This window comes from Symphalangus syndactylus, chromosome 5 (assembly GCF_028878055.3).
Source record: "Symphalangus syndactylus isolate Jambi chromosome 5, NHGRI_mSymSyn1-v2.1_pri, whole genome shotgun sequence".
NCBI classification, from domain to species: Eukaryota; Metazoa; Chordata; class Mammalia; order Primates; family Hylobatidae; genus Symphalangus; species Symphalangus syndactylus.
In genome coordinates this window covers 131687485-131699961 of record NC_072427.2, presented here as the reverse complement: position 1 = coordinate 131699961, position 12477 = coordinate 131687485, and the positions used below count along the sequence as shown (strand labels likewise).

The 12477-nt window shown below is 41.0% G+C and overlaps 1 pseudogene; it reads left to right on the top strand.

The window, feature by feature from the left end:
- The first annotated feature begins 3390 nt into the window (after positions 1 to 3390).
- On the top strand, positions 3391 to 12122 carry LOC129481664 (lysine-rich nucleolar protein 1-like; annotated as a pseudogene).
- Positions 12123 to 12477: the final 355 nt, after the last annotated feature.

Here is a 12477-nt window from a genome sequence, read left to right as displayed (position 1 = left end):
TGGGTTTAACAGGGTCAAAGATCATAAGAACGATGACCACTTGGTTTAGTACACTGTTCACTGAGCTCCCCAACATGGCCCACGTGCATCAAAATGGGGAGCATAATGGGTCTCTGTAAGTTTTGTGAAAATGCATTGTCTCATATGTACCTCTTCCTTCTAGACAAAAAGTCTAAGTCTGGATCAGAGGTGATTAGGGAAAAGGAAAGCTCTAACTGGTGGAGTGGACACATCAGTTTTGTGGCTGTGAAAGAAGAACAACTCCTACACTTGGAGAGGGAATGGCCCAGACATAGAGAGAGAACACTTCAGACCAGGAAAGGTGCTAGGTGTGAGGTAGGAACAATTAATGCTCCCCTTGTCCCAGCACCACAGCCTCGCAAGTAATCACATGGCCTACTTGAGGCAAGAAGCTAAAGCCAGCAATACGACACACTGCTGGTTCATCATCCCCATCTCTATGCTATAAAATCGGAGAAACTCATGAGAATCCGGCTGGACCCAAACTGTTCTGCCATAAAGAGAAGCTTCAGGCCAGGTGCTGTGGCTCACACGGTAATCCCAGTGGCTTGGGAAGACAAGGTGGGGGAATCGCTTGAGCCCAGGAGATCAACACCAGCCTGGGCAATATAGGGAGACCCTGTCTCTACAAAACAACAACAACAAAATGTTTTAATTAGGAGCATGTAGAGTCACTGCTTACAGTCTTAGCTACTGCAGGCCTTAGCTGAGGTGGCAGGATCCCTTGAACCCAGGAGTTCGAGGCTGCACTGAGCTGTGACCTTATCGCTGCACTCCAGCCTGGACAACAGAGTGAGACACTGACTCTAAAAAAAAAAAAAAAAAAAATAGAAAAGAAAGAGAGAAGCTTCAAGCATAGACTCCTCTTGAATATGTACGAACACACAGATTGACACAACCTTGTTTCATTCTGGCTGATAAAAACTCATCTGCTTCTCCTGGTGCCCTAGCATCCTTGGGTTATGCCATGTGTAACATCAAGGCTGCAACTAGTTGGTAACACTACTCAGGTGGCTTAAATGAAACGAGGTATCGGTGATCCAAATCAAATTTCACAACACATCCCTGACTGCTGTGACCTGTGTTTTTATGCAAGGGAAAGTGAGCCATGAATGTCTCTCCATTACAAATGAGGATTGTTTATTGGTAATTCCCTGTAGTTATGGACAACAATACCAAAGATCATTTAAACTTCTGTGAGTAGTAATGGATAATTGACTGAATTTATACTACATCCTGGCTGTCTAACATAAGACGTACTGATCCCCCTAAGATTTACTCAGGTTTGGTTGAAACTGGGACCCTCTGAGGCTTGGATGAGGTCTATAGAGACTTCTGGTTGGCCTCACACTACTGCTTAAAGTTTGGTTAATAGAACCCTTTATTAAGTGCTATACAAAACAAATTGAACAGATTTGTTCCCAACCTCTGTAGGTCAAGTTCATCAGAGTGACCAACAAAGTGGTACACTCAAAAATTTACTGGAAGCTAAGACTGCGTAAGATTGAGGGACAAATTTTTTTAAGAAATAGTCCTCCTATAGGCTTTTGCATCCCTGCTCGTCTTGTTGGACCTGCCAAAAATGCAATGCCCCAGTTGCTCTTTACCCAACCGATTACTCAGATTGTTTGCAGGCAGCAACCTAGAGGGTAAGTAATGTCTCCCTCCCAGGCAAAAAGCAGACTTGCTTACTGCTTTCCATTAAAATGGTGGATTCCCCAAGCTCAATGTCTCCCCTGAGGTACCAATGAAAGCACAATGATGCTTATGCTGCTTGCTCTGCCATGGGCGATAGTCATTTGTCTGACTCAGGAATCTCAAATGTTCTGTGGCAACATCCATGAAACTGTGGTAGGCAGACATATCAGCTTGTAACAGGAGGGCAAGATCAAATCACAGTCCCTTAAGAAATGTCATGCCAGAACACAGTCCTGCATCATCAATTACTAGGGTTCCAACCCTCCACCCCAAGTACTTCCTTTGTGTTGGTCCCAGGTACTTTGTAAGCCCCAGAAGTTGTAGCCATTTTTTACTGTTGTTGTCACCTTCTATGAAAGGCATCTGTGAATGATATTTTTAAGGAGTCCTGGAAGTAATTTTTCTTTTAGCCTTTCAGCCGACCTTGATTGTCTGGCTTACAAGAGAAGCACTACTAATTGCCTACCCAATATCTATTTTCCTCTTTTCATTAAGAGAGTCATGATTTTGTTTGGGTCAACAGTGTGTCCAGCTAACATCCTATGCTTCCAGGCCTCTCCCACAGCTGGAGGTGGCAAAGGGTCACAATTCTTGCCAATGAAAAAAGTCTCTAAGTTGAGCTTCTATTAAAGCTCTTCAAAAGGCAAGCAGACTTAGAGAGCACATGCTTTTGCCCTTCCCCTTCTTCTTGCCTGAAACATGGGCATAATGTTAGAAGTTAGAGTAACGATTTCAGCATTAGGAGTGACAGTGCACGCTAAGGATGGCTCAGAAGGAATAAGGAAGTGACCTGGATTCTAGAAGTGATTAAAAGGTTTCCCAAGACCCATTGACTGCCTACCTCTGGACTTCTCATTACAGGAGGCAAATAAAACCCTTATTTTGGGGCCAATATTTTGCTGTTTTCTGTTACCTGTAACTGAATGCAGTTATTAAGCTTTATAGATAGATATATATTTTTCTTTCAATCTAGCATCTTCCTCATCTTCTGAAAATCTCTATTTTTTAGGGGAGTGGGTTTTCCCACTACTTTAGTTGTATGGTCCTTTTCTTTCATGTTCTTCCTTGAAGAGAGTGATTGGTTGAGGACTGAATATAAGATCTAAACTTGTATCTTCAATAGTATAGTTGCTCACCCCCCAGGGCAAGTGACTGGGAAAGAAGTGGACTCACAAAAGAAAACGGCCAATCAGAGTCTTTGCTGGTTTTTGTTTGTATGTTTTTATCTGTAGCTAGGAGAAATAGCTTTTTCTTCCCTCAGGCCCCAAGCTGTGAGGATGTAAGCCCAGGAGCTGCTGTCAGCCATGAATCCACGTTTATGGAGGCAACCAACCTAAAAGAATGAGTAAAACACATAGAAAGAGGGTGAGAAAAGTTCTGAGGGCATTTGAGCCCATTATTTCAGCTCAAGAGGTCATCTGAGCTGCCTTTCTATTGTTCCTTTTTTGGTTCTTCCCTTAATTTTGATCCACTCTAGTATCTTTCCAATAGATTTCATGAATTTTATTTGACTCCAGTTAGCTCAAGTTCAGTTTTTGCCATATGCCAAAGAATAGTAACCAATATAAAGGGGAAATGAAAAATGATATAAGAACACATAGACAGAGTACCTAACTCAGACTTGGTGAGAGCAAGGAAGTTTTCTGGAAGAAATTCCATCCATGCTGTGAGATGAAGGATGAACAGGTGGGAGCCAAAGGAAGCAGAGAAAAGGTGAAAGGAAGGAGTACAACTCCAAAACCATGGACCCGAGTACCAGATGTGAACATGGTCTGCTCATTGGTGGAACTGAAAACAGGTTGATTTAGATTACGGAGCCATGAGGAGTGGCAAAGGGACAGGCAGGAGAGTGAGACTAGAAGATAAGTTCTACAGACATCTTTAAAGAAGTTTCTTTACCCTGCAAGTGTAAGCAGGGAAGGAAGGGATGAGATTTGTAATTTCTGAGGATCATTCTGGCTGCAATGTGGAGAATTGGTAGAGAGAAAAATTGAAGGTGTGGGACTGTAAAAAGGCTGCTGCAGTGACACACAGAGAAACGCAGATGGCCTGGAATATGGTGCTATGGCAGTTTCGGTCCTCCAAGAAGCAGATGCTAAGATGGAATTAGATATGCAAGAGATTTGTTGGGAGAAATGCCTGCGAGGGATGTGAGAACAGGTCTAGGCAGGCTGTGATGCAATGTGATACCTAGGACAGGAGAGAGGGAAGGAAGCAGGATTGGATGGGAGAGGCCTTAGATGGCACTGTGGCTCTGAGAAAGTCTTGTCTGGCTTGGTCAGCGTATTATCTGTTCTCACGCTGCTATGAAGAACTAATTGAGACTGGATAATTTACAATGGGAAGAGGTTTAATTGACTCACAGTTCTGCAGGCTGTACAAAAAGCATGGCTGGGAGGCCTCAGGAAACTTATAATCATGGCAGAAGGCAAAAGGGAAGCAAGCACGTCTTACCATAGCAGAGCAGGAGAAAGAGAGGGGGAAGGAAGAAGTGTTACACACTTTTAAAACATCAGATCTCGTGAGAACTCTCTCACTATCACGAGAACAGCAAGGGGGAAATCTGTCCCCATGATCCAATCACCTCTCACCAGGTCCCTCCCCCAATATTGGGAATTACAATTCAACATGAGATTTGGGTGGGGACACAGAGCCAAACATATCAGTTGGGATTCAAGTATCCTGAATAAAGATTGTTCATAGAAAAGTTCTGTGTTGGGAGTAGAAAGGCTAGCTCTAGTAGCCCCACCATGCTCAGTTATTGTTTGAAAGCAATCCAGAGAGACCAGAGTCTCAGCAGGAATGCATGGTAGATCAGCAGTTTCTACTGCTAGGGTGATCAGCCAACTATACTCTTTAAAGCAGGTTCTCCCATAACTGCCACACTTGAGGACAGAGAAAGTGAGAAAAACAGACAGAATTAAGAGAAATTTAGGCATTCAGTGATCAGGACTTGGTTGAATGAACAAGAGGTTTTTATATGAACAACTGAAATTATTCATTAAAGATTTTTGAGCAAGAGTTTTATAGTCCTCTTGGCTAAGGAATCACAGCAAGCTCCGTGAAGATCAGCATAAAGATCATTTAATAGACACTACCCTTAAGTTTATTCATACCCAGATCTGGAACTGACGTTGCAAGGAGAAATACTTTCGGAGCACCTACTGTTTGCCAGTTATCATTCTAGGGGCTAGGGATTCAGTGATACAAAAAAAGAAAAAAAAAAGAGATCAAGTACGTGCTCCAAGAAATCAGGAATTCTAGAGGAGAAAGACAGATGCACAGGAAGTCAGTAATAACATCCAGAAAGATCAGACCAGCCTGGGCAACATAGCAAGATCTCATCTCTGAAAAAAAAAAATTATAAAAAGGTAGCCAGATGTGGTGGCTACTCCAAAGTTACCTAGGAAACTGGGGCAGGAAGATAACTTGAGCCCAGGAGATTAAGGCTGCAGTGAGCTATGATCGTGCCACTGCACTCCAGCCTGGGCAACAGAGCGAGACTCTGTTGCCAAAAAAAAAAAAAAGAAGAAGATCAGAGAGTGGTAAGTGCTATAAAGAAAATAAAAGAAAGTACAATGATCATGATCAACTAACTAGGGAGGTAGGGGGATTACTTTGAACCAGGAATTAATTTTATTTAGGAAAGACCTTCCTTAATGGTGACTAATGTCATTTTTCCGTCCTACTTCAGAGTCAGTTCTACGTCTTCTGGAGTACCCTACATTTAGCAATTTCTATGCACCCCTACTACCAAAAATTAGGAGCAAACTTGATGCCTTCTTCTTTCGAATGAGAATCCTAGAAACATGGAATGCAAAATCCTCTGTACATCTCACCAGGAGACATCAGACCCTTATGTAAAAACCATTCCTAGAGGACTGTCTTGATACCCACAGTTCTAGAAGAGCACGTGCATTTGGCTATTCAGGATCTAGCAACAGCTGCTTGCCCTTCCCTGCTCACTCGCTGTTATAAAGATCAAATGAGGTGATGGCTACAGAAGTACTTCATAACCTTAAAAGGTAATTACATCAAGTGCTATTGGATTATAAAAACAATTGGTCCAAATTAAAGATGCTATACACTCATAGAAATAACCAACAGGTTATAGAATTCCATTGTTGGATATATTAAATAAAAGCCTAGAAAACCATCATTCTTGGATAGACTACTAGATTGGAACATACTAGGTAGACAAACCTTTGCTGTCCCACTAACAGCATAAAAGCATTGAACAACAAAACATTTATATGTTTATCAAAATTTACCATAATTTCACGAGAAAGGAAATGATATTATAAAAAGTAAAATAGACTCATGGAATTGAATGTAACAAAAAATGTAAGAAAATATGACACAGAAACTGGATCTCTTCTGTCTTCTACATATAAATGCAAAAAAAAGTCTGCCTATTGGAAGTTCATGTAAAGACTTTTTAAGATTCAGTCATCCTTTAAAGTTGAATTTCTTTAAATGTGCCCGGTTTGCACTGGTGTTCATCATCATTCAATTCCATGGTTTTTGGAAGAGAATGCTCCCTTAAAGCCATTGTCAGAACTTCCAGCCTTGGCCCCTGCTGTAAATGGAGTTTTAGAAATGAGCTTATGGTTATATAGTTTTGAATCATGCAAAATCTTTTTTGAAACTGCTCACCCCATCTTCCTTCTACCACCAATACCCCAATATAATACGATACTAGCAAAATTGAAAGAGGATTACTTCTTAAGAAAATAAAATTAAAATACACCAGTTGAAATCTTAAAATATGATATTTCTATCATAATTGAAGACTAAAAAGCTTCTTTTATTAAATTTTGAAATTTTGCAAAAGACTAGCAAACTAGAATATTTAGTGCCTTTCTCCAGGGGCCACTTTCATGTTGAATTGATCTGAAGCAATTGTCTATGCTGTATTATGCTGCTGGCATGTAGGAGGAGAAAGGAAACTTCAGAGGAACTAATTCAGTGAACTATGGCCCTGGCACACAATTAGGATGATGGCACTTTGTCTGACCAAGTTTCAGTGTGGTCAAGTCCACGGCTGCCACAGCTCAGCCACCAGCTACAGGTCGAAGTGAAGACAATTCTAAAACAAACAATTCAGAAGTAAGAAGTGAATTTTTTAAAAGAATTTTTAAGTTTATTTTTTCTATTTGGAGAGTGAGATTGACAATAAAAGTGTTAATAAGAAATTAACATGTATTGAGAACATTTTTTTTGTGCCAGGTATTTATGGTGCTAAGCTTTTATATACATTATCTGATTTAATCTCCATTATAATACTAAAAGACAAGTACTATTAATACTGTATATTACCAATGAGGAAACTGGGGCACGAAGAGGGTAAGTAACTTTCCCAAGGTCACACAGCTCATATCTGCCTCACAGAAACGCCAGGAAAGGTGAAACAACAACAAATCTCAGTGGTATGCATTGATATTCAAGAAAATGGGACCAGATACATGAAGAAAATTTAAATGATTATTGTACATTTTAAAGGATTTTTACATTTGTTATTATAAATAAGCAGAAAATTAGATTATGAATAAATTATTAAAAATAACTCCAGATAGGTTTCTGGTTTCAGCTCTAACATATAAAGCTTAGAAGTCATCATTCCAAAATTCAGGGACTTTTCTGGGACCCATCAGAAAACAGGTCTCAGGGCAAACCATTACTCTAAAATCTGGAGAGACAGGCACATCCAGAGAATCACAGTCAAGATGTGCTTACCTGAATCAGAAGATTAAGGTAAGCCAAACATTTGCAGAAACATTTAAATGGTAATTTTGATGACTTGCTGGAGGCTGTGTGTGAACTAGTATGAGAGTTAGAAATGTTCTATCTTAAACAGCACCCGCCCAACTTTGGACTAGTATGAGAGTCAGAAATGTTCTATCTTAAACAGCACCCACCCAACTTTGGTGGACCAGGAACTCCACCACGTTCTCCTTGATGAAGATCCATATTCTCCTAGCTCTGGCAAGGTAGTAGATAGGTAATCACTGTGAAATAGCACACTCAGAGCCTTCTCCATAACAAAAGTCTATTCTACCAGAGCCTTATTCCTGTTGGGAGAAGGACATTTCTCCCATTCCAGTCCCCTCTAGCCTTGTGGTCTCACCTATATCACGTAAGAGGGGGAAAACATAGTCAGTAGGGCTTCAAGGAAACAGATGCAGAGTCCTGCAGCCAGGAAAAGGAGTAGGGAGCTAGGGGACAGGGGACGAGAGAGGGAAACTATGCCACAGGAGAAATGCTCATGAAGGTCTCAGCCCCAAGACAAAGGCCCACTAAAAAACTGAGATTTCATCAGATTATAGAATGTTCTTTCCTCATCCACACTTTATCACCACCATAATAGGGTGTCAGTATAATAAAAGTGGATTATAGCTAAAGAATTGCAAGATAGAGATATTTCTCTGGGAAGGAGTATTTAGGGAAGCCCAAAGTCAGGAGAGAGGAGAGACAAAAGCAAGAACGCTAGAAGAATTTGAAGCCTCTACCACGTATAGCTACATCAAACACAAACCCAGCCTGACTCCTAGCTATATTAATATGAACACTCATGGTAAAGCCCTATTTATCTCAGTTCCTAATATCCAGTACAACCTGCCCAGCTCTCAATAAAAAAAATACAAGGCATGCCAAAAGGCAAGACAAACTCAGCCCAAAGAGAAAAAGCAATCATTAGAATTAGACTCTGATATTAGAGATTTAAATTATCAGATGGAAATTAAAATAGCTATGATTAATATGCTAAGGGCTCCAATGGAAAAGAAGACAACATAAAATAACAGATAGGTAATGAAAGAGAAAAGTGGAAACTATAAGAAAGAATCAAAGGAAATGTTAACAGTCAAATGCACTGGAACAGAAATGAAGAAGGGCTTTGATGAGTTCATCAGCGATTGGATGTGACTGAACAGAGAAATAGTGAACATAGGTCAATAGAAACCTCCCACATTGAAATGCAAAGAGGAAAAAAAAAAGCATGAAAAAACAGAACAGAACATCCAAGAACTGTGAGATCATTTCAAAGATGTAACATATGCATCACTGGAATACCAGAAGGAGAAGAAAGTAAGAACAGGCAGAAGAAATAGTTGAAGTAATATTGGCCACAAACTTTCCAAAGTTAATGACAGACACTGTATGGGCTTGAAGACTGCACCATCTCAATTAATTTCCACTCAGAACCCTAGAATGTGACCTTATTTGAAAACAAGGTCTTTGTGGATGTAATTAATTAAGAAGAAGTCATACTGGATTTGGGTGGGCCCTAAATCCAATGAATGCTGTCCTTATAAGAAGGTCATGTGATGACATAGACACACACAGAGGAAAGATGGCCATGTGAAGATAGAGGCAGAAATTAGAATGATGCAGCTATCAGCAAGGAATGCCAAAGTATGACCAGCAACCAAATGCTGGAAGAGGCAAAAAAGGATTCTTTCCCTAGAGAAGTTTCAGATGGAGCATGGCCCTGCTAACAGCTGCATTTCAGACTTTTAGCCTCCAGAACTGTGAGGGAATACATGTCTGTTGTTATCAATGGCTCATTTTGTAGTAGGTAATTTGTTATGGCAGCCCTAGAAAATTAATACGGTTACCAAACTACAAATTCAGGAAGCACAGATAACACCATGCTGAATAAAGACTTTTAAAAACCCATATCTAGGCATACCATATTCAAACTGCAGAAAACCAAAGTCACAGAGAAAATCTTTTGGAAAAAGCCAGATGACAGGAAATAAGCCAGAAAAGCAAAGGTAAGAATTACAGTGGATTTCTTATTAGAAACCAGAGAAGCAAGAGAGTGAAGTAAAAAATTTAAAGCATTGCAAGAATAAATTCCACCATCCTGGAATTCTATACCCAGCAAACTTTGTCCTTCAAAAGTGAAGAAGAAAGACTTTCTAAGACAAACAAAAACTGAAGATATTCATTCCTAGCAGACCTGACCTACAAAAAATATTAAAATAAGTTCTTCAAGCAGAAGGAAAATGAGAGAAGTCAGAAACTTGAGTCTACTATATAAAGAAAGGAAGAGAATTAGAGAAGTAATAAAGGAAAGTAAAATAAAGTTTTCAAATTATCAAGTGATCTAAAAAATAATAGTTTGTATAAAGAAATAATAGTATGTTATTAATGTTTTGGGTGATTAGAGCAAATGGTTAAATTAAATGAATGACAGCAATGTCACAAGGGAGAGAAAGAAAGAACTGGGAATACTCTTCTATAGCGAAACTTCACTACATGTGAAGTGCAATAGCATTATTTGAAGGCAGACATAGATTATTTTAAAACTTATATCTTAAAATCTAGGGAAAACCACAATTTTAAAAAAACAGTATGATTTATACATGAAGAGAGAAGATGAAATGAAATCATATAAAATGCTCAGTTAAACCAGTAAATGCAGGAAAAGAAGGGGCAAAAACAAAAAATAACAAATTCAATAAAGAGAAAATAGTTACAGATATAGCAGATATTAATCCAATTACAGTTGACCCTTGAACAATGTGGGGGTTAGGGGTGCTGTCCCCGCATGTAGTTGAAAATTTGTGTGTGACTTTTGACTATGCAAAAACTTAACTACTAATAGTCTACTGTTGACTGGAATTCTTAACAATAACATAAACAGTCTATTAACACATATTTTGTATTATATATATTATATATTGTATTCTTACAATAAAGTAAACTAAAGAAAAGAAAATATTATTAAGAAAATCTTAAGGAAGAAAAAATATATTTACCAATCATTAGATGGAAGTGGATCATCGTAAAGGTCGTCATCCTCATCATCTTCATGATGAGTAGGCCAAGGAGGAGGAGGAAAACAAGGTATCAGTCTTGCTGTCTCAGGGGTGGCAGAAGTGGAAGAAAATTTGTGTGTAAGAGAAGCCACGCGTGCGACTCGAAAGTGGACTTCCGGGTCACGGCGGAGCCGGCTCTCACGTGGAGGCGGGGAAGTTTGGCCCACCGGAAGATCACTAAGATACACAAAGTAGACCTGGGCCCTGGGATCCCAGAGAAGAAAAAGAAGAAAGTGGTCAAAGAACCAGAGACTCAATACTCAATTTTGAACAATGATGATTACTTTGCCCATGTTTCTCCTATGAAAGCCACAGTCCCCTCTAAGAGTGTGATCCACGGGCAGGTACCTGAGATGCCTCTAGTGAAGAAAAAGAAGGAAGAGAAGGGTGTCAGCACCCTTTGCAAGGAGTACATAGAACCTGAGACCATGCTGCGTGCCAGACGGACAGAGAAGTCATTCAGCCCAAGGAACTAGGTGCTTGGCCACTTGGAGTTCCTCAGTGGGGAGAAGAAAAAGAAGAAGTCACCTCTGGCCATGTCCCATGCCTCTGGGGTGAAAATCTCCCCAGACCCCAGACACGGTGAGGAGGAAACCAGAGTTGGCAAGAAGCTCAAACAACATAAGAAGGAAAAAAGGGGGGCCCAGGACCCCACAGCTTTCTCAGTCCAGGACCCTTGGTTCTGCGAGGTCGGGGATTCTGTGGACACTTGCTCAGCGGGGAAGGAGGGTGAGGAACAGGTAGCCTTGGGGCAGAAGCGGAAGCACAAGGGCCCCAGGGAACACAGTAGGAAGGCGAAGAAGAAAAAAAAAATCCACCAGGAGGGAGACGCCCTCCCAGGCCACTCCAAGCCCTCCAGGTCCATGGAGAGCTGCCCTAGGAAACGAAGTAAAAAGAAGCCAGTCAAAGTGGAGGCTCCGGAATACATCCCCGTAGGAGATGGCCCTAAAAGCCCCGCGAAGAAAAAGATGAAGTCCAAGAAGTAGGTAAAGCAGCCAGTCATTGAGGAGCCGGCTCTGAAAAGGAAGAAAAAGAAAAGGAAAGAGAGTAGGGTAGCAGGAGACCCTTGGAAGGAGGAAACAGACACGGACTTGGAGGTGGTGTTGGAAAAGAAAGGCAACATGGACTAGGTGCACATAGACCAGATGAGGCGAAAGGCCTTGCAAGAAGAGACTGAAGGAGAGTCAGGCAAAACGGAAGCTTCTGAAACCAGGAAGTAGACGGGAACCCAGTTTGGCCAGTGGGATACTGCTGGTTTTGAGAACGAGGAACAGAAACTGAAATTTCTCAAACTTATGGGTGGCTTCAAAAACTTGTCCCCTTCGATTAGCCCCCATCCCTACCCTCCCACCCCACCCAGCCCGATTGCAAGGTCCAACGTGGCCCTCAGTAAGAAGGTGGCCGACAGCCTGCAGCAGAGCCTGCAGCGGGAACACGACCTGGCCATGAGCTGAAAAGTACAGCCGCGGAGCCGGCCTCGGCTTCTCCACCGCCCGGAACCAGATCTTTTATATTGACAGGAATGCTTCCAAGTCAGTCAAGCTGGAAGATTAAACTCTAGAGTTTCGTCTCCCCAAAACTGCCACAATTGCTTTGATTATCCCATTTATGCTGGAGGTTACAAATTATTTTGTGTGCAAAGTCAAATCTTGGTGATGACCTTGAACAGTAGGATATAAATAACTCCCATAAGCTTAGCGTTCCAATAATGGAACACTAGGCATAAATGGGTTATTCAATTATGCAGATGAAAGCCATCTGACAGTTGGCTCACATTGAACACCTGTGGAGATTAAGGACAAGGACAACTATCTTGATGGGCTTGGACGAACTGGGGCGGGGCAGCTCATGTTTTGGGAGCCAGGAGAACAAGTGAGTGGCTAAAACCTCCTGTTTTCTGTTAAACATTCCATCCCTGTCTGAGAGATCAATG